Source organism: Monodelphis domestica, chromosome 6, assembly GCF_027887165.1.
Source record: "Monodelphis domestica isolate mMonDom1 chromosome 6, mMonDom1.pri, whole genome shotgun sequence".
Lineage (NCBI taxonomy): Eukaryota > Metazoa > Chordata > Mammalia > Didelphimorphia > Didelphidae > Monodelphis > Monodelphis domestica.
The window spans coordinates 289,530,049-289,556,326 of NC_077232.1; positions in this window are offsets into that span (position 1 = coordinate 289,530,049).

Sequence of the window (26,278 nt, forward strand, 5' to 3'; positions counted from 1 at the left end):
CAAAAATGAATAATTTTGATTATATTAAATTAAAAAGCTTTTGTACAAACAAAATCAGTATAACTAAGTTTAGAAAAGAAACAACAAACTGGGGGGATGGGATTTTTAACAAATTCCTCTGATAAAGTTCTAATTTTTCATATTATTATCTCATATTATAGAGAATTAGGTCAGATTTATAAAAAATACAAGCCATTCCCCAATTGACAAATGATCAAGAGATCAAGCAATTTTCAGATGAAAAGGTTGAAGTCATTAATAATCATATGAAAGAATGTTCTAAATCATTCTTGATTAGAGAAATGCAAATTAAAACAATGCTAATACCACCTCATACCTATAAGATTGGTCAATATTAAAGTGACAAATGTTGCCAAAATTGGGATACTAATGCATTGTTGGAATCATGAACTGATGCAACCATTCTGAAGGGTAATTTGGAGCTATGCCTAAAAAGCAATGAAAGTATGCATACCCTTTGATCTGGTAATCCTCCTGGGTCTATAGCTTGAAGTGATAATAAAAAAGGGGGAAAGGCCTTACTTGTACAAAAATATTTATAGCAGTTCTTTTTGTGGTGGCAAAAAATTGGAAATTGAGGAGATGTCCATCGATTGGGGAATTCCTGCACAAATTGTGACACATGCTTATATTCAAATACTATTGTGTTATAAGAAATAAAAAGCAAGATTATTAAAAAAAAAAGCTGAAAAGATATGCATGAACTGATGCAGAGTGAAATAAGCAATTTCAAAACTATATAAACTATTTGGAAAAATAGATAAGGAAGAATATATGATGTTAATGCCTAAACCAGGGAGGTTAAAAACAGAGAAAGAAAACTATAGACCAATTTTCCTAATGAATATTAATGCAAAAAATTTAAATAAAATACTCACAAAAGGATTAAAATAGTAAATCACAAAGACTGTACACTATGACCAAGTGGAATTTATGCCAAAAATGTAGGAATGATTAGACATAGGAAAACTATCAGCATAATTAACCATATCAATAACAAATCCAACAAAAATCATGATTATCTCAATAGATGTAGAGAAAGCTTTTGACAAAATATAACATTCATTCCTATTTAAAAATAAACATTATGAAGCATAGAAATAAATGAAGCTTTCCTTAAATTATAAGTAATATCTATCTAAAACCAGCAGTAAGCATTCTCTGTAATGGGGATTTTCTAGAAACCTCAATAAGATCAGACCAGCATCTCACATTGTATACAAAGATAAGGTCAAAATGGGCACTTGATTAGATATAAGGGATGATATCCTAAGCAAACTAGGGAAGCAGAGAATATTTTACCTGTCAGAGAGAGATAGAAAGAGCAATATAGGTTGTTGAAAGGGTAATTGTGATTACCTCAAAATAAAAAGGGTTGGTACAAACAAAACCAATGTAGCCAAGATTAGAAGGAAAGGAAATTTATTGAAAATTTCTCTGATGAAGACCTAATTTCTCAAATATATAAAATTAAAAATCATTTCACAGTTGAACAGTGGTCAAATGATATGAATAGGCATTTTTCAGAAGAAATAAAAGTTATCAAAAGTCATATAAAAAAGTGCTCTAAATCATTATTGATTAGAGAAATGTCAATGAAAACATCTCTGAAGTACCACTTCATAGCTACGAGATTGGCTAAAATGATAGAAAAGTAAAATGACAAATGCTGAATAGAATACAGAAAAACAGAGATGCTAATGAACTGCTTGTAGGGTCGTGAACTCATCCAACCATTCTGGAGATGAATTTGGAACTATGCCCAAATTTGGAAACTATGCCCATATATATCTATATCTATATATGATGGGATATTCATCAGTAAGAATGGTTGAATAAGATGTGGTATATAATTGTGTTGGGACACTATTGTGCTACTGAGTGGAATGATTTCAGAAAAACCTGGAGAAGACTTCTATGAACTGACACAAAGTGATGTGAGCAGAACGAGAACATTGTACATAGTATCAGTAATCTCATACAATGATAAACTGTAAATAATAACATTCTGAGCCATACAATGATCTGAGACAATTCCAAAAGGACTTATGATGAAAAATTCTATTCATATCCAGTGAAAGATCTGATGAATTCTCAGTGCAAATCCAAGCATACTTTTAAAACTTTCTTCATTTTACTTGTTGTTTTTGGTCTAAGTTTTTTTCTGCAACATGGATAATATAGAAATGTGTTTTGCTCCATGTCTCCACATATATCTATATTAAATTGTTTGCTATCTTAAGTAAGGGGGAAGGAAGTGAGTGAAGGAGAGAATTTGGACCTCAAATTTTAAAAATTAAAACAAAGAGAAACATTAAAATATTTTTACATGTAACTGAGAAGCCAGGCAGGATTGAGAACCATGTCTAGAGACAAGAAGTCCTAGCATCAAATCTGACCTCAGAAACTAGCTATGTGACCCTGAGCAAGTCATTTAATCCCCAGTTAATAGGAGTCCTTATTGCTCTTCTACCTTGGAACAGTATTGTTTCTAACGTGGAAGGTAAGATTTTTTTTTTTTAAGAATATAAGCATGCTAGAATACAGAATTTAGAATCATTTATGGACATGACTTGAAGCTTATTGATTGGAGGATGGGAAGTGGGAGGGGGAAAGGAACGTATTACAGTTTTACCTAAGAAATCAAAGAATAGGTTTTAAAAATTGGTAATGGGAGGCGGAGTCAAGATGGCGTCCCAGAAGGAGCAGAAGTTCAGACCTTTGAATACCCTTCCTAACTGATCATAAACTGAATGCTCCCAGGTGACTGAAAAACAAACTTAACAACAAGACAGAGCTAAGAAACCCTCCTGCTGGACTTAATTCAAAAGGTATGCCCCACCAAAAAGCTGGAATCTGAGAACACTTGGGCTTAAGGGAAGACAGAAGGAAGGTCCCAGGACCCATCCCCTCTCCCACCCTGAGCGCTGAGACTCCCAGACTCCAGTGGCAGCAGGAACTTCTGGGTGGGCAAAGGTACTGGTCTGGAGGGTATACATTGCAACCAGGGCTGTGCTGAGTTCAGAGCATCCAACACAGATAGCAGGGAAGAAGCTAGAGAGGGAGCATAGAACTGGCAGCCTAGCCAGAGCTGTGGAGATCCTCCATATTTTCTCCAACCTTCCTGGAAGTTTTGGACTCAGAGCACACCCAGCCCAACTAAGCTGAACTTAATCCCATCAAAAGTCTCCAGAACTCAGGGAAGCCCAGGCTCCACATCCATCCTCATTGACTGCTGGACTTTAATACAATCAAAAGCCTCCAGAGGACCGGGAAGTTCAAAACCCAACAAACCTCCACCAGAGACTACACTGAGAGATCTCCTGTTAAAGCTCCAAGAAGGGAGACTGACAGAAGCCCCCAAACCAAAAAAAAAAAATGAGAGGAGCAAGAGCACAGACAAATACGGGGAGTGAAGAAGGGATGAATTTGAGCAAACAACAGAAAAAGAAGAAAGAAACTACAATAGACAGCTTCTACTTAGCAAATGGAATGGAGGGGGAGAGATCAGCAAACGATAAATCAGAAATCCCAGCGAATTGGATACAGGCTGTGGAAGAACTCAAAGCACTATTAAGAGAAGCTGAAGACAATTGGGAAAAGAACTTAAAACAGAGGCACTTGAACTAAAACGAGAAAATAGTGTCTTGAAAGCCAAAATTAAACAGCTGGAAAATGAGGCAAAGGAGATGAAAGATGAGGTGAAGAAGATGAAAGATGAGAAAAAGGAGATGAAAGATGAGGTAAAGTGAATGAAAGATGACCTCCAAAGAAAATTAGACCAAAAATCTTAAATAGGATACTAGCAAAAAGACTCCAGTAAGTCATCACAAGGGTTATCCACTATGATCAAGTAGGATTCATACCAGGAATGCAAGGATGGTTCAATATTAGGAAAACCATCCACATAATTATTAACAAGCAAACCGACAAAAATCACATGATTATCTCAATAGATGCAGAAAAAGCCTTTGATGAAATACAACACCCATTCCTATTGAAAACACTAGAAAGTATAGGAATAGAAGAGCCTTTCCTAAAAATAATAAACAGTATATATCTAAAACCATCAGCAAACATCATCTGCAATGGGGATAAACTCAAACCCTTCCCAAAAAGATCAGGAGTAAAACAAGGATACTCATTATCACTACTATTATTTAATATTGTACTAAAAACACTAGCAGTAGCAATTAGAGAAGAAAAAGAAATTTAAGGTATTAAAATTGGCAATGAGGAGACCAAGCTGTCACTCTTTACAAATGATATGATGATTTACTTAAAGAATCCTAGAGAATCAACCAAAAAGCTAGTCAAAATAATCAACAACTTTAGCAAAGTTGCAGGATACAAAATAAACCCGCATAAGGCATCAGCATTTCTATATATATCCAACCCAGTTCAGCAGCAAGAATTAGAAAGAGAAATTCCATTTAAAGTCACCCGAGACAATATAAAATACTTAGGAATCTATCTGCCGAGACACACAAGGGAACTATATGAACACGACTACAAAACACTCTCCACACAATTAAAACTAGATCTAAACAATTGGAAAAGCATTGATTGCTCATGGGTCGGACGAGCTAACATAATAAAAATGACCATCCTACCCAAACTTATCTATCCATTTAGTGCCATACCCATTGAACTTCCAAAAAACTTTTTTACTGAATTAGAGAAAACCATAACAAAGTTCATTTAGAAGAACAAAGGATCAAGGATATCCAGGGAAATAATGAAAAAAATGCAAAGGAAGGTGGTCTTGCAGTCCCAGATATCAAACTATATTACAAAGCAGTGGTCACCAAAACAATTTGGTACTGGTTAAGAGACAGAAAGGAGGATCAGTGGAATAGACTTGGTGTAAATGACCTCAGCAAGGCAGTTTATGACAAACCCAAAGACCCCAGCTTTTGGAACAAAAATCCACTATTTTATAAAAACTGCTGGGAAAATTCGAAGACAGTGTGGGAGAGATTAGGTTTGGATCAACACCTCACACCCTACACCAAGATAAACTCAGAATGATTGAATGACCTGAACATAAAGAAGGAAACTATAAGTAAATTTGGTGAACACAGAATAGTATACATGTCAGACCTTTGGGAAGGGAAAGATTTTAAAACCAAGCAAGACTTAGAAAGAGCCACAAAATGTAAAATAAATAATTTTGACTACATCAAATTAAAAAGTTTTTGTACAAACAAAACCAATGTAACTAAAATTAGAAGGGAGGCAACAAATTGGGAAACAATCTTCATAACAAAAACCTCTGACAAAGGTCTAATTACTCAAATTTATAAAGAGTTAAACCAGTTTTACAAAAAAAAAAACAAGCCATTCTCCAATTGAAAAATAGGCAAGGGACATGAATAGGCAGTTTTCAGTTAAAGAAATCAAAACCATTAATAAGCACATGAAAAAATGTTCTAAATCTCTTATAATCAGAGAGATACAAATCAAAACAACTCTGAGGTATCACCTCACACCTAGCAGATTGTTCAACATGACAGTAAAGGAAAGTAATGAATGTTGGAGGGGATGTGGCAAAGTCGGGACACCAATACACTGCTGGTGGAGTTGTGAATTGATCCAACCATTCTGGAGGGCAATTTGGAACTATGCTCAAAGGGCGATAAAAGACTGTCTGCCCTTTGATCCAGCTGGGTTTGTACCCCAAAGAGATAATAAGGAAAAAGACTTTGTACAAGAATATTCATAGCTGCACTCTTTGTGGTGGCCAAAAATTGGAAAATGAGGGGATGCCCTTCAATTGGGGAATGGATGAACAAATTATGGTATATGTTGGTGATGGAATACTATTGTGCTAAAAGGAATAATAAAGTGGAGGAATTCCATGGACACTGGAACGACCTCCAGGAAGTGATGCAGAGTGAAAGGAGCAGAACCAGGAGAACCTTATACACAGAGTCTGATACACTGTGGCACAATCGAATGTAATGGACTTCTGCACTAGTGTCAATACACTATCCCTGAACAATCTGCAGGGATCTATGAGAAAAAACACTATCCTCAAGCAGAGGACAAACTGTGGGAGTAAAAATACCAAGGAAAAGCAACTGTTTGAGTACAGGGGTGGAGGGGATATGATTGAGGAGAGAAGCTAAATGAACACCCTAATGCAAATAACAACAACAAGGAAATGGGCTCGGAGCAATGACACATGTGATACCCAGTGGAATCGGGGGTTGGCTAGGGGAAGGGTGGCGGGAGGAGGTGGGGAGGAAAAGAAAATGATCTCTGTTTCCAATGAATAATGTATGAAAATGACCAAATAAAATAATGTTTAAAAAAACAAAAAACAAAAAAATGGTAATGTTTAAAACGAATGCCACTAAGAGCCAGTAGGAGCTTCAACCTGCTCAGGCATGGAAAGCATGAGGGACAAACTCTTAGGTTTGTCTTAAAAGTCATCAAATCTTGTGAATCACTACAACAGAATCAAGACAGGGAAAACAAACCCATTTGTGCCAGAGGCATGTATTATCCACCAGAGGGCAAAACTCACTAGCTATTAGAAGGGAAACTAGGGAGGAACACAGAAATCCCCAGCCATGTTTGTACTGGTGGTGAATATCCTTTGGAGCAAAAAGAAAGGATGATGAGCAAAGACCTAAAATCTAATAATCTCTGGAGCATGAATTTATTGCATTGAATTATGTTGCCAAAACTAATTGAGAAACCAATATCAGGATGTGATTACTGGGCTAATCATTTTCATGACATCCCAGCAGATGGCAGCAGAAGATAAGAGATTCTAGGGTATACTTGCTAAACCGTAATTAGAGTATTTTTAAGAAGATCATGGTTATGATAGTGCAATTCCCATATTGAATGGAGCCATGGAACCATTGTCATACTATCCTGACTGTCTTGTCATCTTGTATCTATCTAAACAATTCCAATCCCCACCCCCCCCATATCCCATCAGGTCATCAATCTCATTTGACTGGATTGCAATCTCAGATTGCCTGGAGAGGGGAAGGAATGTCAAATGAGGCTGGAAAGATTCATTAGGGCTAGCTAGGTTATGTAAAACTTTAAAAGCTAAATACTTTTTTGAGGCAATAAGTTATTTGGGTCTGTGTTAGGAATTAGTACAGACATGGTCAGATCTGTGTTAAAGGAAATTACTTTAAGAGTGTTTAGGGATGGATTGAGATATTCAGAGATTTAAAGTGGGAAGATAAATCAGACGATTGCAATAAGGCAGTGTATTAATGTGTTAACTTTGTGAGCGGAGAAAAAGGGTTGGATTTGAGAAATATTTTGAAGATAAAAAGAGCAAGATTTGTGAACAAAGCCAAAACCGAGTAACAATGTATGGGGGTAGCAATATTATGCATCAGGTCTATTTTTCAAAGCAGGAGGTCAAAAAATCATGGAAATATGTAAATGCATCAATACGGAGAGATAATACACACATGTATGTATTTATATCTAAGTATCATATGTACATACAAGATTACTATTAAAATGTGAATGGAAAGAACCACTAAAAATGTTAATTAAAATTACAAAGAATGAGTATAACCTGCAAGATGTGAAGACATCCACAAGTGGGAGGTATACAAGTATGATATGTTCTACATATTTTCAAACTTTTTGATGTTTTGACCAGTTCTACTGTTTGCTTCTTCATTTTTTCTTGTCTTTAAAAATAATACTTGTTATATAGGAACTGGATTTAATTAAGGCAGAGTTGCATGAAACCATCAGTCTCACTGTCTCTTACAGAGTCCAAGTCCATCGGCAAGGCAAAAGTCTGGATGCCTGGCAGTGGTCCAGGATGCAGAGGATGGCATCTTTGATGTCTAACCAAGCTCTGAGCATTCCATAGAGCTCACTTTTGCTGCCTTCATGGCCAGTGCAACAAATAGTCACCCTTTCCACCAGGGGAAGTTTTTGCATGCTTGGGGTAGACGCCAATTATCAGTCACCCTCAATCTGGTTTAGCCTGCCTGCCAAGGTGGTTTATTGGGGTATGACTGCTGCACATGCTTCAGCTTCTTGGAACCACAGGTGAGAACTAAGTGACAGATGGATATCAAAAGTGGATGAGCAGCCCTGAAAAGGGCTTGGCAAGCCCTCAAATCAGGAGCACTAGTCTTCCCTGAATACCCTGAATTCCCAAGGACTATGATGGAACATAGAAGACTGCATCTACTGCAATTCCTTGTTGTTTTTGAGACCTGTAAGTTCATTCTGATTTAGGGAATTCCTGGTGGATAAACTCTCTATTGTAAGCTTAAAATTAATATACAATAACTCTAAATATTATATTTAATAAATTTATTAATAATAACTAAAAATTTAAAAGCTAGATTAAAAAGGAAGCTAACTCAGCCACAGTTGGGAGAGAACAGAGAGAAAGAGTGGAGTTATACAAACTTTATCTACAACAACAAACAACACAAATGTGAGGACTAAGGGGAAAGGATTCTTTGGAGAAGAAAAGAATTCTGGGAGATGGAATCCAAGGATTCAAGATTTTCTAATTACACACTATACTACTGTGTATTAGCACCTCTTTTGTAACTCACAGGCATAGAGATCTGCCTGGATCACAAATTTTCCTCAGTCTTAGAAATGGGAAAGGTTGTGTGATTTAGGAGTGTTACCACTCTCATTCATCATTTTTGAGGAAAGAAGAGAAGAAAGCATTACTCAAATTTAACCGTCAAACAAAGAAGGAAGGGACAGGAGTTCTTAGCTATCTTGGAACTTGCACATGAGGAGATTCATAGAAATTCAAAGACATGGAATAACAGTGAAGGTGCAGTGGTATTCAGGAAGGATGGAGTCTGGTCTGGACATGATCACATTACTTCTTAGTGAGTTTGTAATACCTTTGGCCCAGGGCTCAAGCAAGAAATAAATGATGAGGTAAGAGAGTCTTGTGCCATACAATTATTATCTTTTTTGGTCCTCATAACAACCATGAGAAGTAGGCACCATAATTATTATCGCCAATGTACAGATGAAGAAACTGAAATAAACAAAGGTTAAGTGACTTGCCTAGGGTCACATAGCAAATATCTGAGGACAATATCTGCTCTACCATCTATGTACCCCTGGGCTTTACCTTAGGTAGAGCTCCTGGCAAGAGAAAATGCTACATTTCCAGACTCATTAAAGTCTAGTAGCAAGACAAAAGTCTGACAAGGATGTCCTGAAATCCAAAATTTATAGTTCTATTCAGAGAACATTTATCTATGCTTTCTTTTCAGCACAATTAGTCATTCCTAGTATCAAAAGTTATTTCTATGGGTTCAATTCAAATGCCTCTAGTCAATTGTCTAAGTGTTTAAAATCCATACCACTCACTTTAGCTTAATGTATACTTGAAGAAGACCCAATGTGGTAACAATAATATTGAAGTGATAAATTAGAAAAAACATTTAGCTATTATATAAATTAGAAGTTAATGTTTATATATTCACATACCTTGAACTGTATTGCCAAAAAAAAAAAAGAGGTTTCCCTTATAACCCTCTGCTTTTTATTTTCTGATTCTGAGAAAAGGTCTCTAGGCTTCATCAGACTTCTAAAGAAATCCATGTCTATCCACAAAAGGTTAAGAATTCTTAATTTAGGGGGAAATGAAAAACTTAGTAAAATGTTCCAGGCCAGTCTCTATGGTCTGTGAGTTACCTGAATCAGTGGCACACTTTTAGCTTCCCAAGAAAGATGACTTGGAGAGAATATCTAGAAATTAAGCATTCATCTCTTGATAGGGGGAAGAGGCAATAAAAACCAAAATTTTCCTATAAAGAGAGGGACTACCTGATGATTTTATCCAACACATGTGGAAGGGGGAGTACACAGCTGGAGCAAGAAAATTAATCAAGCTTTTCAGTACTATTGCCACATTTATATAGTGGAAAATCATTAGTGCTGAAAAGGGCATGTCAAAAAAACTACTGTTGCAGCAGGCAACCAAAGTGCTGAAATAGAGGAGACTATTCAGAATTTTATCTTCTGTATTTTTCTAGCAGTAGAGTCTTGTGTTTTGTTTTGTTTTTTATTTGAACACTCTGAATTTGGGTTATGAAATTCTTGGGTATTTTCCATATGATGTTTCTTTTGGGAAACAATTATATATTTTTCTACTTTTCCTTTGTTCTCATGTTCTAATAGTTCTAGGAAGTTTTCTTTTCTGATTTCTCAAAATTGGTATTCTACTTTTACTTGATTATGTTCATGGAATATTATGATTCTTAAATTATTTCTTCTTGACATGTTTTCTAGGTCATTTGCATTTGATAGTAGATATACTGCTCATTTTTCTTCTGTCTTTTGACTTTGTTATAGTAGTTTCTAGTTCTCATGACACCATTGAGTTCTGTTTGCATCCTTAAGGGGAAATGTCTCAAAGCAGCTTCATATTCAGGATGTGAAAGGAATAATCACCCTCAAAGTACAGTAGTGCTAATTGTGATTTTATTAAGAATTATCAAATGATACAAGCAACAGTTTTTTCTTTGTTAAAGGAGCAATCTCTCTTCCAACCCCACTCGCCATAATTGCTTTTATTCCAAAATGCTCCTAAATTTGACAAATCTACGTGACTTGGGAACGAATCTCTGCATTCTTCTCTTCCTTACCTTATAATTCTTTTTCTGGAATTTATTTCCTATTAGGCTTGTTTAGTTCCCACCTACTGAAATTCTTACTATTCCAACGAGCTTGGTTGGATTTCTTCATCCTTCACCCTTGTATAATGTGGTAAGAGCAACAGCTACTATTATTCTGTGTAGGATGCAGAGTTGTAAAACTGGAAGGTACCTGCCACACAGGTTAGTTTTTCCTATCATTGAGACTTAACTAGTCCACAAGACTGAGACTCAAAGTATGCTATGACATAGCTAAGAGATGTTATGAAGATAAAATCAATAGGATTTAGCAACAGATTGAATATGGGGGGTGAGAGGGAGGAGTTGAGAATGGCATCTTGATCGGAGACCTGGTTAAATGAGAAGATGGTGTTGCCATTAACAGTAACAGAGAAGATAGGAGGAAAGAAGGGTTTGGGTGAAAAGATGAGTTCAGTTTTGGACATGTTAAGTTTAAGATGTCTGCAGGATATACAGTTTGAGACATCTAAAACATAAATTTGTAAATGGCTTTTTTGGTGGCCAAAAATTAAGATTATACATATATATGTATATGTATATATAATATGTAAAACTTTTTTTCTTCAGTGTCCTTGGATATAATGTCAGAATTAGTATTGCTGTGTCAAAAGGTATGCACAATTTAGAAACTTCTTTTTTTTTCTTCCCAGAATGACTGAACCAATTCACAGCTCCTTCAACTGTATACTAATGTGCCTTTTTCTCCACAGCAACTCCAGTATTTACCATTTTCATTTTAATCAACTTTGCCAACCTGATGGATGTAAATGGTACCTCAGAGTTCAGATGAATATGAGGTTCAAGTGACACTTGGGCTGTACTTTTTTATGTAGACAGGATAAGCTCTCCCATCTCCACTTTTCTTTGTTATGTATTCTTTTCCATTTTCCCCTTTATTTTAAAAAATAATCACTCCCAGGGTCTCTATCCTATTTGACCCCGATCATATTACAATTCTTAGGAGATACTTATATCATGAACCCCTCTCATTAGAATGTAAACATTTTATTTTTATAAAGCATTTTCATATTTCTCATATGTATTAACCTTTTTATATTTCTCTTGACTCCTGTGTTTTCATTACAATTTCTATTCAATTCTGGTCTTCTAATGAGAAATTATTGGAAGTCTCCCAGCAATATTTTTGACATAGAAGAAGACTGTATCAGTGTGAGATATGTGGTTGGTCTAATGAATCTGACTGGAGCTTTTAAGACTTCAATTCTTTTCTTATGTCCTGTTTCTTTTAATGCACCCTGGGTGGCAAAAGAATATCATGGAGGAAAAAAAACCTGATGCTTTGAGGCTAGAAATATTGAGTTTAAGAGCTCTTAATTAAGTTCCATTGGTTAGCACCTTGCAGGAGAATATTTTCTTAGTATTCAATTTCTTTGAGGAGAAAATATCATTCATCTGATAACTGAAAGTTATACTAGGGCCATACTGTGGCTGAGCAATAAATCTGATCTGTGTAACCCTCAGAGAGGAATGCCATGAGTAACTCTGACAGTGTAAGTCTAAGATGAATACAATTTCAGCTGCCTTACAAGTTACCTTTGCCTTCTGGGTAAAGTATAATGATTGTAATGGGCTGAATGTTTTTCTATTTCCTATATTTATTAATTTGTTCATACAGTCCTTTATGCGTTATATAGTTTTTCCAACAAAGGAAATTACAAGCTGTATCCCAATTTCATTGAGTCTTTATGGGTGGGACTCTATAAATTGAGTTAGGGGAGACCCAGACAGGATCCATGACCAAGCGTCATCTTAGAGATCTTTGTGGAGAGTTCTGGATTAATGACTCTAAAAGAACCTGAACCCCTTGAAAGTGAATTCTTCCTGGAATAGAGGTGCATCTGTAGAAGCCCAAAGTTCCTTGTAGGGGCCACTTTGTGATGGGTCACATTTTGGGGGATGGTCCAGAGATAGAATATTCTCTGCTCTATCTTTAGGGCAGCAGAGAGTCTCTGAAATATTTTGTGAATAGGCTAGCAACAATTAGTCTTATGCTTTAGAAAACTCAATTTGGTAGCTATATGGAGGATATAGAAGGAGGCCGATTAGAGGGCTATGTGGTTCAATGGGAAGAGATCTGGATTTGGGTCAGATGACCTGGATTTTAATCCTCATTTTGTCATTTACTACCTGAGTAACTTTGGTTAAGATACTTATCTCCATGGTCCTTATTTTCATCATCTGTAAAATGAGGAGATATGACTACATAATTTCTAAAAATCCCTTCCAACTTTAAATATAGGCCTTATTTCATAGGGTCATTTTGAAAGGAAGTCAATTTCTATTTAGTATATACTACTAAAATGGGGGGGGGGGAGGGAAGCAATAGATAACCCATCAGAAGATCTGGGTTTGGATTCCAGTTCTCTATTTACTATTTGTGTAACCTTGGACAAGTCACTGTGTCTTTTTCAAGTAAATTTCATCATTTGAGTAATGAGAAGTTTGGACAAGATTCTGATGGTTAAGATCTCTTTCACTTTTTCCACCCTGTGAAGAATGTGAGCCTAATACCACATGTATTATCAGGGACATATTCAGTCTTGCAAAGGCATAGGAATGGTGTTAAATGAACATCTTTTCTAATACTTACATTTTATGGATGAGGAGATAAGCTCAAAGAGCTTGTGACTTATCCAATCATTCATTGATTTTGCACAGAAAAAAACTATCTTGAAAAGTTATTTACACTCAAGCCATTAATTACTAGTTGAATTGATTGATCTAATACAACTTCATTTTCCTCAGCTATATGTGCAAACTTATCCTTAAATTTTATTAGGATCGAAGCTGAAGGTAAGGTGCCATCTGTTAAAGGTAAAACTTAAATGTGTGTGAGTTTGCAGACTGACAGGAAAGGGCAGAGTTCTGAAATTCTGAGAGAGCAGCTGCTGTTGGAGAGAGAGAGAGTTAAGCTTAAGGCTGTGGCTTTTTTTTCCCTCTGGGTGGACCTGAGGAGAATTAGCTTTTCCCTGTGGAATTTAACTGCTTGTTCATCACATCTTACTGGCTATTTGGATTATCCTGTTACTTTTGGCCTTTTGACACCTGAGTTCCTGTACTGCTCTTGTGAGAACTAATAGCTGATTGTGAGACCATCATTGGGCCTTGTCAGACTTGCACACAGACCCTTTTCTCTTAGATTATCAAAGGGGTTTTAGCATTAGTTTAGTTAAGTATAGTAATTTTAGGGTTATATAGTAAGTATAGGAATAGAGTGGAGAACCACTCAGAAGCAATCTCTATGGAGAGATTTGTAGATCTGGGGAGGTACAGATATTTAGTAATAGAGTAAGGTATATCCAAATCCCTTCCAACCTATCCTTATTATATTAAACATCTGTTATTGATAACATAGGGTTCCCTGTGTATGTGTGTCATCTCAGGGTCTAGCTCTGACTGCACTGAGCTTGAGTAACCTTTCCAAACCAGGTTACTGGCCTAAATAAACATTAAATTCCATCCCCAAACCCAACAGTTATTTCACATCAAAATACAAAGACAGCATTTCCCCCCCCCCCCATAAAAACATAACTAGTTTCCATAGACAAATTGTTTTAGGTCTCAGTTTCCTTCACTGTAAAATGGTGATCATGCCAACGCTACTTACATCACAGGGTTAGAGTGATGGAAGTGCCAAGAACTTTGTGAATCTTAAAACAAATTTAATGAGGTTGAATATATAAATGCAAGATATTATTATTACTAGGACAAGCAATTGATGTTTTTCTTGCATTTTGTATTTTTACATAAATATCTCAAAAATATGCTACTGTGACCATTGATTTACCATGTCTTTAATCAAAATTCCTAGTTTTAAAAAATTTCCTGTCCAAAGTTGAATTTCTAGCAATACAATTTGGATTTAGAAATGATCTTAAGATCTTATGTGATTCTGTGCTGACACAGCTGGCAAAAATCCAGTTTATGTTAACATTAAAAAACAATTTACTTAAGAACAGATCAGATTTGATAACGTCAAATATGTTTTGCTGCTACCTTTGGCTCTGGTTACTATATTTTTTTCCTCTGAAGTCTATGAGAAGCAAGATATTTTCTAGTTAGCTTACATTTCAGAAATAATAGAAACCCAAATTCTCATAAACTTTTGGACGTTGTCTATTTTCATTGGTTTATCACAAAGTGAAGTTTCAATTGTTCTTATTGTTCTTACAATTATTTTGTTTTATTTAGATAATCATTTGAGTATAATTGAATTTTGATGGTATTGATCAGATGTTTTGAGGTATTTAGATATTTATTCATTTGAAAAATATTTATTGGTCATCTTCTTTGTGCAAGGCACCACAGAAATTGATTTCAATCAAAGATGGTCTTTAACTATGTAATAGTCACAGTGTGGTATGCTAATGTCACCATAATCTAAATACTGGGTCACTAAGATAAAGATGTCTTTGATTTAACCTGATAATCTATTGCATTCAATGAGAATAATGCATGGAAACAATCAGTAAGTAATGTAGAATCTAGTAGATTCAGGGGAATTCTGCATCTCATAGAAACAGCTTCCCCTTTTGGGGAACTGGGTTTGTATCCTGCCTCCATCATCTATTAGATACATGACTACAAGCCTGTCAATATATCTCTGAGACTCAGTTTTCCCTCCAATGCACAAGTTTCCCCTGAGAGGTTTTCTTTTTTTTATTCTTAGCTGCTTCTAGAGGCATAAGCGACAACACCCATCTATGTATAGAGGCAGAGAATTATGTTGATTTTATGTGTTAAGTCAAGGCTTCACTATGAGATTTGTGGCTATTGCATGATTTGTAAATACACAGGGTTGAACCTTTAGGGATCTAGACTGGTATTTACATGATTGACAACCGAAATCAGCACAAAATTGATATAAGAAAAATAAAATATCCTTCATTTTTCTAAGCTCTAATTCAGTATCACCAAATACATATGGACACTGTAAAATCATTGTCCTACAAACGTATCTCAAACTCAACATGGCTAAAGCAGAACTGATTTACTTTCCCCTCAAAGTGGTCATTCTTCCAACTTCCTTAATCCTATTAAGTTCACCTCCATCTTTCTTTAAAAAAGCAAACAAGTAAACAACTCATTGATGTTTAAAAATGTATACTTAAAACTTCTGAATGACTTCTTCTCCCAATAATGTAACATTCAAGTTTAATCAAACAAAAAAATGTTCAAATAGTCTATATTTGATCAAGTATGCCTCACTCAATGCCTATAATTAGTCTTTTGCTGAGAGGACCAGAGGCATGCTTCGCCTCAGAAGTCATGATTGTTCACTTCATTAATCATAATTCTGAAGTTGTTCAGTGTTGTTTTCCTTTGTATTATGATTTCTACAATGTAAAATATTCTTCTGATTTACCTTACTCTGCATAAATTTATACAGATCTTCCCAAATTTCTATGATTTTTTAAAGTTCATCCTTTCTTACAGCAAAATAATATTCCCTTACATTGCTATATTTGTATAAAAAACCGTAACCCAGTTGATGGATGTATACTTTCTTTATAGGTCCTTTCCACTCCACAAAAATGCCTGCTAAAAGATTTTAGTATATAAGAAAATTTTCCCTCTTTCTTTGACTTCCTTGGGGTATATAGCTTATAATGTTCTTAATGAGTTAAATGGTATTGATGAATTTTCTAGAATAATTACAAACTTTTTCCAATTCATAGTTCCACCAATGCATTAGTTCTCCTGTTTTTTAATAGTTCCTTTAACTTGTTTTTAACCAATTTAATGCTAAACTATCCTAATCATTCAGATTTATAACCTTGGAATAAGACTTAGCTCTCTCGATTTCTTCACCTCACAGTTTTGTTTATTCTTCCACCAAAACATCTGTTTATCCCTTTCTTTCTATTCACATGATCATTACCCTAATGCAGACTCCTATTACTTGTGGCTTGGAGTATTATAATAGTCTCCTAATTCATTACCCTGTTTCCAGATTATCTCCTGTCTTGTATTCTTTATAAGATAACAAACTGTATCACTTTTTTCTCAAAAATACATACATATGAACAAGCCCAACTATTATCCACTGGTAATTTTTAAGTCAGGCCAAATTGAAAGCAAATGAATCCAGTGTACACTCTTGAGCAAACCCTAGAATGCTGACATATCCAATAAATTGATTGCAGCTGGGTGTCTGGTGAAAAGGAGTTTCAGGAATAGATACTGACTTTCCAAGACATCATTACTACCATCCTGCAACTAATTAAAATTGGTACATGTTGCCAGAAACCTACATAATGGTGAGCAAGAGAATGTTTTAAAACAGAGATTTAGAAGTCACAGATTTATTAGAACTTTACTGATTAGTTGAAAGTCATATTCAGCATCTCTCCTAGGATGAAAAGAGAAATAAGACAATTAGTAGTCTCTTCTCACTCTAATCTCTCCTCCACACAGATGCCAAAATTATTTTTCCTAAAGCATATAATCAATTAGTTGATTCTGTTACCTCTGGAAAAAAATATTAACTTTTCTTTTTGGCATATAAGATTTTTCATGATGTAATGCCAACCTAATTTTCTCCTTCGCCCATTGAAATGTTGCTGGTAGAATGAATGAAGACGACAAAGTAAATGTCCTCTTGTATTTTTTCAACTATCATCATTACTGCCATCATTCTTTGGATAAACAATGTCAAGTCAAATAATGAACAGACGATTTTATAAAAAAACACTTTGCTGGACATGAGGATAGATTCAAAACTAGAAGGAACCTCGAAGACCATCTAATCCATTCCTCTCATTTTATAGAATAATAATAACAACTAACATTTACAGAACATTTTAAAGTTCATAAAGCACTTTATTACTATATTTTACTTTATTAATATTTTTACTTTATTATGTTGTTTGATTCTGACAATCCTTAAAGAGAGGTACTATCATTATCTTTATTTTACAGATGAGGAAACTGAGGCAGACAGAGGTTAAATGACATTCATTGTCAAAGACCTAGTAAGTGCTGAAGTGAGATCTGACCTTAGGTCTTCTTGAGTTATTTCCCATGTCCAATGTTCTCTATGCTATGGCATTCAGTGAGTATGGACAAGTGCTTAGTATTTATGGAACTGTTCTGTGAAGACAGTAAAGAATGTGATAAGCAAAACAAATGATTTAAGAGCAAAATGGTGAATTATAGCAAAAATTGCAGAATTTTAAGGTGGAAAAACTATCAGTAGTCATCTGCTCCAACTAATATCCAAAAGGAATCTTTCTTCTAATATAACTAAAAGGGAACATCCAGCTTTTTACTTGAAGATCCACCTGGCAGGGTCTAAGCTGGCATGTGAACACCATTGCTATGGGAGATACATCACTTACTAGGAAAAATAATTTCTTTAAATAGTCAAAAATAAAAATGAAAGTAAACATTTTATTTATTTATTTTTAAAGTTTTATTGATGTATTTTCTTTTATATCACAAATATTTAGAGATTACTTCTACTTTGGTGCTAAAATTAAAAACAGAAATAGAACAAAAACAGAAAATGCCTCCACTTGAAAGGGGAGAAGTCTGTTCTAACAATGATAACTAATCTTTAAGAAAGAAAAAAGAAAGATTGCAGAAGAAAAGGACCTCAGCCTTTCTCCCCATCAAAGAAAAGGCCTCAACTATATCTCTACCATCAAAGAACAGCATTCTCACATTCATTTTAGGATTAAAGAAAAAAAAACATTGCCTTAATTTCTCACTTCATCCAAAGGCAGGACCTTAACTGGACTGATGATAGGAGAAGACAACTTTGGTGTATATTGTGAAGGAAAAGGAATAAAGACCACTATGTTAAAAAAGGTCCTGAATTTGATTTGATTCTCAAAATATTAGGCATTTAAAACTCAAATCCTCAGCAACAAGGAAAAAAAAAACTAAACTAAAAGAATAAAAGTCTTTTGTGAAGCCAAGAATGACCAACGCATAGGAGAATAACTTAAACAATCCTATAACCAAAATCTCAAAGAAACAAAATTTGCCTACCAGAACAATCAGAATTTTTAAAGTAAATAATACAGAGGTGGAGCCAAGATGGCAGAAAAGAGACAGACCCCTCCTAACATTCTTTTACAAGCAACTTTAAAATAATGCCTCACTGAATTTTGGGGTGATAGAGCTTAAAAAAAGGTCAGAGAGGTTCTTTTTTTTTTTCATCTCAAAAAAATTTAGATGATTGGCAAGAGAGTTATGTGACAATAGGATGGGAGTCAGTCCAGAATGTGTATGACAGCAGCACTACTAGAAAGCCTTAGAGGAGGTTGCAGCAACAGCTTTGGGAACCTTCATCCCAGAGATAGAAAGGGAGCTGGGTAAATGATTAGTATGATATTACAGGGAACCCTTGCTGGGAATGGGTGTAGAACCCTCTTGCAATGTCCAAACACAGTTCCAGGTCATAGTTCCAGGCTGAAGAGGAGCACTAGTAATTGAGACTAAAGGGGAAGAGAAGACATGCTCACAATTCCAAGTGTAAGAAGAGTGCTATGATTTGTAGCAGCAGGGGAGAAAGGTCCCTTATGGGGTGAATACCAGAACATATGCCAGGCGATCAGTGACCACATCTCTTCTTGGATCATGCTACCTTGAAAGTGCTGGAAAGTACAGACTCCCAAAGTCACATAACTAAGTGTCTAAGACCAGCTCTGAACTCAGGTCTTCCTAACTCCAGGTCCAGCCTTCTATCTTCTGAGCCATTTAGCTGCCTGACTATTTGAAATCCATGATCTTAGCTCCCTTCTCCCTCAAAAAAAAAAAAGAACCTGAATTTCATTTTTCAAGAAATAATTAAAGAAAATTTCCTAGACAAAAGAGGGCTATATAAAATGGAGAGAATCTACTGACATACAGAAATGCAAATGCCCAGAAATGTCATTGCCAAAGCCCAGAGCTTTTAGGTAAAAGAAAAAAAAATACTACAGCAAACCAGAAATAAAATGTTCAAATATTGAGGAACCACAATCAGAATCATGAAAGAGTTAAAAACTATTGTTTAAAAGAAAATTTATTTTTCATTTTCAGGGAAAGGTCCCGATAACATTCTTAAAGAGCTGAACAGAAGGATGGGGAGCTCCAAAAATCTTGAGTTTAATTCATGTAGAAAGTCCTCATTGAACTAAGATGGAGCAGTACTTATTTTTCAAATAAGAAATTCAATCTTTTATCTGGTGAACATTGTAAAAATTGAATCCTGCAAAATCCTTATATATTAACCAGTGATTTAGCTCTTTGGTCTTTGGGTGTCATACAACAAATAAAGACAAAAAAGAGAAATTGAGTGACTGGGTTCAGGCAGAGTTCTAATGTAGCAGAATTTCCTTTTGACTGCACTGCCATCTCTCAGGGCAGTCCACTTTTTTTTTTTGGGGGGGGGGCAACCAATTTTCCTAACATCAAGCCTAAATTTTTCACATTGAAATTTCAACACATTTTTCCTTTTTCTGCCCTTAGAGATCAAGAACAAATCTATTTCTTAATTTCCAGGACAATTTTTAAATACCAGCACATAATTATTATTTCTTCTCTTCTTCTGAAGTTAAACATTTCCACTTCCCTCAACTAATCCTTAAATGACATGGACTCAGGGTCCTTTATTATACTAAATGCTCTTTTCTGAATGTTCTCCAAGTTTTGAACAACTTAAAAAAAATGGTGCCCAGAGTCAAACACATTACTCCTGACAAGATCTGACAGACATAGTACAGTGGGACTATCATTACTATATTTCTGGAAATTTTGTCCCTCTTATGCAGCCCAAGGCTGCATAATGAATGTATGGTATATGACCTGAGGCAAGAAATTATTTTGATATGTCTTCATTTTCAGACAATGTGCATTTTTCTACTGGAACCATCCTAACTCAGAACATCTGACCTTTATCACTGACAGAGAGAGAACTGCACCTCTTTTAGGGTAGTTCTCTGTCAGTTGAGTACTAGATTTCTTGACATTTATACATGATTTGTGACTGTCTCTTACTGTATTTTTAATTCTGTGGTTTTATAAAATAGTATTATTCCAAGCATCAGAAGGCAGTCATTTTTACTGCTTATAAACCATTGTCAGAAAAAGGACTGATGAACTTGTAAGATCTTTTTTTTTTTAATTTGGTCAATTTAAACATTATTCCTTGGTTACAAAAATCATATTCTATTCCTCCTTCCCCTAACCCCACCCTTCCTGTAGCTGATGCCCAATTCCACTGGGTATTACATGTGTCCTTGATCAAAACCTATTTCCATGTTGTTGATGTTTGCACTAGGATGTTCATTTAGGGTCAATATCCCCAATCATATCCGCCTCGACCCATGTAATCAAGGAGTTGTTTTTCTTCTGTGTTTCCACTCCCACAGGAAGGAACCACAGCAACCCAACTTCTACCCAAAAGGAATCTCCAGTCCAACTTATCTGACAAGTCTTCCAGTCTTTGTCGATCTACTTGAAGCATTTTCTTGGTTTATCTCCCATGCATGGAATGCTCTTCCTTTTTCATATCTGTCTATTATCTCCACCTCCAGGAACAGTTAAAATCCATCTTCTACATGAAGCCTTTCCTGTTCTCTCTTAATTCCAGTGTTTTTTTTTCTGTTGATTATCATTTAACCTGTCTATAACTCACAAGTACTTTGTTGTTTCCATCTTGTTTCCTCCATTAGATTGTGAGTTCATCGAGAGCAAGGACAATCCTTTACCTTTGTTTGGATCCTGATCACTCAGCACAGTGCTAGGCACAAAGTAGGTATTTAATAAATGTCAATGAATAATTAATTGATGTTTATTGATAAATAAGTAATAAATGTTTGTCAATAAGTAAATAATGTGTTTGGTGATAGCTAAAATTTATTGATTAATAATAAATATTTAGGGGTAGCTGAGTGCTGGGACTTGAGTTAGGAAAACCTGAGGTAAAATCTAGCCCCAGGCACTTATTAACAGTGTGACCTTTATAAGTCACTTAACCTCTGTTTGCTTCAATTTCCTCATCTGTAAAATTTTTAATTCTCTATCATTAAGATTATTAATTATTAATATGAATTAATACCTACCTCTCTGGATATTTTAGAGGACCAAATGAAGTAATATTTGTAAAATACTTAGCACAGAGCCTGGTACACAGTAGGTGCTATATAAATGCTAGCTATATTGTTGAGGTTGTTGTAACTATACTCCTCCAAGGAAGAAGAATCCCCAAAGTTTTACCTCTCCTAATGCAACCCGTCATTGTGTTCCTCTTTTTTTTTTTTTATTCCATACCATATTACCAACTCAGGTTGACCTTGTAGTCTACTAAAACCCCCTAGATCTTTTGCAAAATAACTGATGTCTAATGAGGTGTCTCCCATCATATACTTGTAAAATTGACTTTTGTACTCTTGTATAACCCTATGCATTTATCCTTATTAAATTTTATGCCCAATGTCCTAACATGTCAAGATCCTTTTGGGTTTCTTTTCTTTTCTTTTTTTTTCTTTATTTCTTTTAAATTTTTATTTTTTAAATATTTCTCCATGTTTACACAATTCATTTTCTTTCCCTTCCCTCATCCCTTCTCCCTCCCAGAGTTATTCCCAAGCAGTTCCACTGTGTTGTACAAATGTTATTATCAAGATCCTTTTGGATCCTGACTTCATATCACATTTGCTGTGTTAGCTATCTTAACCAATTTTGTGTCACATGCAAATTTAATATGCCTGGCGTCTGTTCCTTTATGCAGACTTTTGATAGAAATATTAAATATTAAACAGCACAGGTAGAAGCACAGATTCCTGGAATGGTCCACTGGAGAATTACTGTTTGCCTTCAGTCATCAAAACACTATTTCAAGCTTCTCAATGTATTATCTACTCCATTATTTCTATGTCTTCTCCACTAGAAGAGAATTGAATGCTTATTCAAAAGATCTACTAAAATCTAGGTAAATTCCATCTGTGGCATTCCCTTTATCTACCGATTTAGATTCTCTATCATAAAAGAAAATCTGTAGATAGGAACAACATTACAGTGACATTGTAAGCTACAGATGGCAGCGATGTTTATTTGATTTCTTTCTGAAGAGGTAGTTATAGTAATCAGAAAAATAAAAATCCCAGGGGGGAATGATGAGGTTTCCTAACCTGAATATCACATTAACTGTGGCTAAAATGTTAACATGTGGTATAGTGACCACAAACCAAAATAATATAGACTTGAATATTGCTATTGCAAGAACCACAGAACACATTTTCATGACTCATTTAACAGTTCTTCCTGTGTGCTGATTTTTAACATCTGTTCTAGAATGAGTTATTTTCCAGTAAAACAAAAAAGTAATTCAGTCCCTAAGGATATGTTTCTTAAATTTCTAAAGACAAGCCAACTTTGTTTAAAAAAAAAAAGCAATGCTCTCATTTTGCAATATCTTTGTCATTCACTAATTTGATAGTCAAAACTCTCATCTATCAATCTCTTTAATCTTGATTTATTAATAATGTGAAGTTCTTCAAATCAGTGCCATTTCTTTTTGAGAATAATGCATCTATTTACATATGGTCATATCATCTAGGGCATTCCTCAAGAGTGAACCCTGCCAAAAGCTAATCCATGCCTGAAGCACTTTTTGGTATTAGTATTCACTAAAATCTGTCACATAAACTCTTATCATGTTTTCACTTTTACCAACTAGCCTGTAAATCTTAAAATTTCTTAGACTTATGAATGTTGGAAATTTCTCCATTGGGAAATTTCATACGTAAAAAAATCTCCTACTGATAGTAAGAACTCTATTGGAATATGAAACTCCTTGGCATGGGAGGATCCTTCTCCTCCCTACTTAAGACTACTTTAGGACAGAAACCTTTTGCTAAACAATGGAAAGGGCTTTGACCTATGCTTAAGAATAGAACAGGAAGTTCTTTGAGTCATGATTGATTTTAGAATTGATACAATAGAGATACTTGGAATGACAGAACCAGGTCTTGGAAACTACAATCTCCACCCTACTCAGAGTAACAGGATTTAGCAAAGATCAAGATTTAATTATTTGAGAATATGACCTTCAACAGACATGTGCAAAGGGGGCAGACCTCTGGGTGGTCCTGGGTTAAGCTAGAGCCACCATTGGCAGAGGGGAGACATGGACAGTGATTGGTAGATGGGAGAACTGAGGGGAGGGAACTTAGATTTTTGGCTTAAAGATAGCGGGGTCTGAGGACTGAGAGAAGGTAGATACTCTGAAGGAAGTCTGAGAGGAGAGAGGTCCTGGAGGGAGAGCTCCTGGAGAGGTCTTGAAGGAGGCTGTGGAAGGAGAACTCAGGAGGAGGATTCTCTGGAAACATTTCTTGAAAGGAGGCTCTCTTGGAGATGGAGCCTGAGGTTGGCATGAGAAGCCTTACCTAGAGAGATCTTGGGTGAGTGATAAAACTAACTGACTGATTTATCTCTTAGGACTGAGGTCTAGGCCTTATTGACTTGAGGCCCTTCATTCTTATTCCTTTCTTACTTTCTCCCTTTTTCTATTGATTTGTTGATTATTGATTAATTGATAAATTAAATTTCTCTATAAAACCCAGTTGGCTTGGGTATATTCATAAATTGGGAATATATTCCCTGGTGACCATCTTATATTTATATAAAACCAAGACACAGTAGAAAACATATTTCAGCGGTCATAATTGTTATATATTTCCCTTGCTCCCAAACATTTTAATTATCACATTTTATGGCTCCCACTCTCTTATCTACAACTATTTAATGCTCCCAACCATTTTAAATCTAACAAGCCACAGGCTACATAAATTCAAAACAAAAACACTTAACAAAAATCATAGCAAACAAAAAGTCAAAAAGAGATTTCTCCAAACACACATTAGCTACACTCTCCTGCAGGTGACCACCTGTCCAGTGAGGGAAAGAAGGTATTTAAAGAATTCATGCCATGTAAGGCACACACTGTCCAAATAACATGCATAAAAAGGCACATGACGTTAACTCTTGTATACAGAGCACCAAGATAGATAGGGGATATATGTGGCCAGAGCATGTATGTGCTCAAAGCAAAGAATGCTTCCAATCTTGCAGGGCTGTCAATGTCTGTTGGTTTTTTGAGGCAGCTAAGTGACTCAGTGCAGAGTGCTGGTCTTGAAGTCAGAAAAACCCGAGTTTAAATCTAGTGTCTTATTCTTGTGGCTCCCAGTAGCTGCTAGCATGCAGCAGTGGCCACACCCCGGGCAACGGCTTCGACAGGCCGGCTAAACCTTGTGAGGGTAGCCATCAGGTCGTCGTGGACCCCTGGTGAACTAGGGCTTTGCTCACCCAGCATGTGAAGACTGTTTCAGCGGAACAGGCAGAAGAAACCAACAAGAAGATTCAACGGCTGAGATGGCAACGCAGCAAAGCACTGTGGAGTGCTTAGGGCGTGTTGGAGCACAAAAGACAACACGGCCATCCAATGCAGCTGAGGAAGTCTCCAGGTGTAACAATTTTTCGTGCCACTGGACCCAGGCTTCCAACGCCAAGAGAGTGGGACTGTCTCTGTGCACCGACTTTTCCACTTAAATCTTCACGCACAAGTGTCTTTGTGCACAAAAATGCACAAAAACAATTATCATCCTAGGTTACCGAGAGACTACAATAATAATAATACAATAATAATAATAATAACATATTCTTATTAGGGACACAGCATTAAGTAAGCCACTAAACCACTATTTGCCTCAGTTTCCTCATTTGTAAGATGAGGGCAATATTAATACCTACCTCTCAGGGTATTTAAGAAAGGACCAAATTGAGTAAATGTAAAGTATTTAGTACACTGTTCAGCACAGAATAGATGACTTAATAAATACCTGCTCTCTCCTCCTCTCTGATGGACATTGAATGGTTTTACTGGACATCTTCACTGGTCTTATGGTCACTAAGCTTGTTTATACTATCATCATCTGGGCTTTTATCCCTCAAGAACCATCCAATAGGAGCTTTTTGTGACTAGAAAAGATAAAGACAGATTGATAATTCTTTTAGCCTATAGTCAAGACTATGATCTACTATATCTGGCTAAGGGTACCCAACCAAGGTCAGCCAGAATATCCCCAAGGCTAACATTAGGATTATTCTTCTTACCACCTATATCAGGTATTAGTGTGAATGGAGTCCATGGCTCTAGATAACCATTTAATTTTTTTTGGTATTGGGAATTTTCTTATATTAGGAATTTTTAAAGAAATTTTTAGTATTAGGAAATTCCTCATAATTTCTTTTAACATTACTATCCCCATCCCACATCACAGAAGGATATGAAGATTATACACAGATGTCAGTATAGATAGATATAGAGATGGATAGTGGATAGATTGATAGGTAATTAGTTAAATAGATATACAGGTAAATGTTATATGACTTGAGATAATAGTTAAATCTGTGAGAGCTGAAGCTGTTACAAAAAAATATAATAAATAGGAGAATAGAAAAGGTCCTGGATCAGAACCTTGGGCAACACTTAAAGTCAGGGGTTACATTCTGGAGGGCAATTTGGAACTATGCCCAAAGGGCGATAAAAGACTGTCTGCCCTTTGATCCAGCCATAACACTGC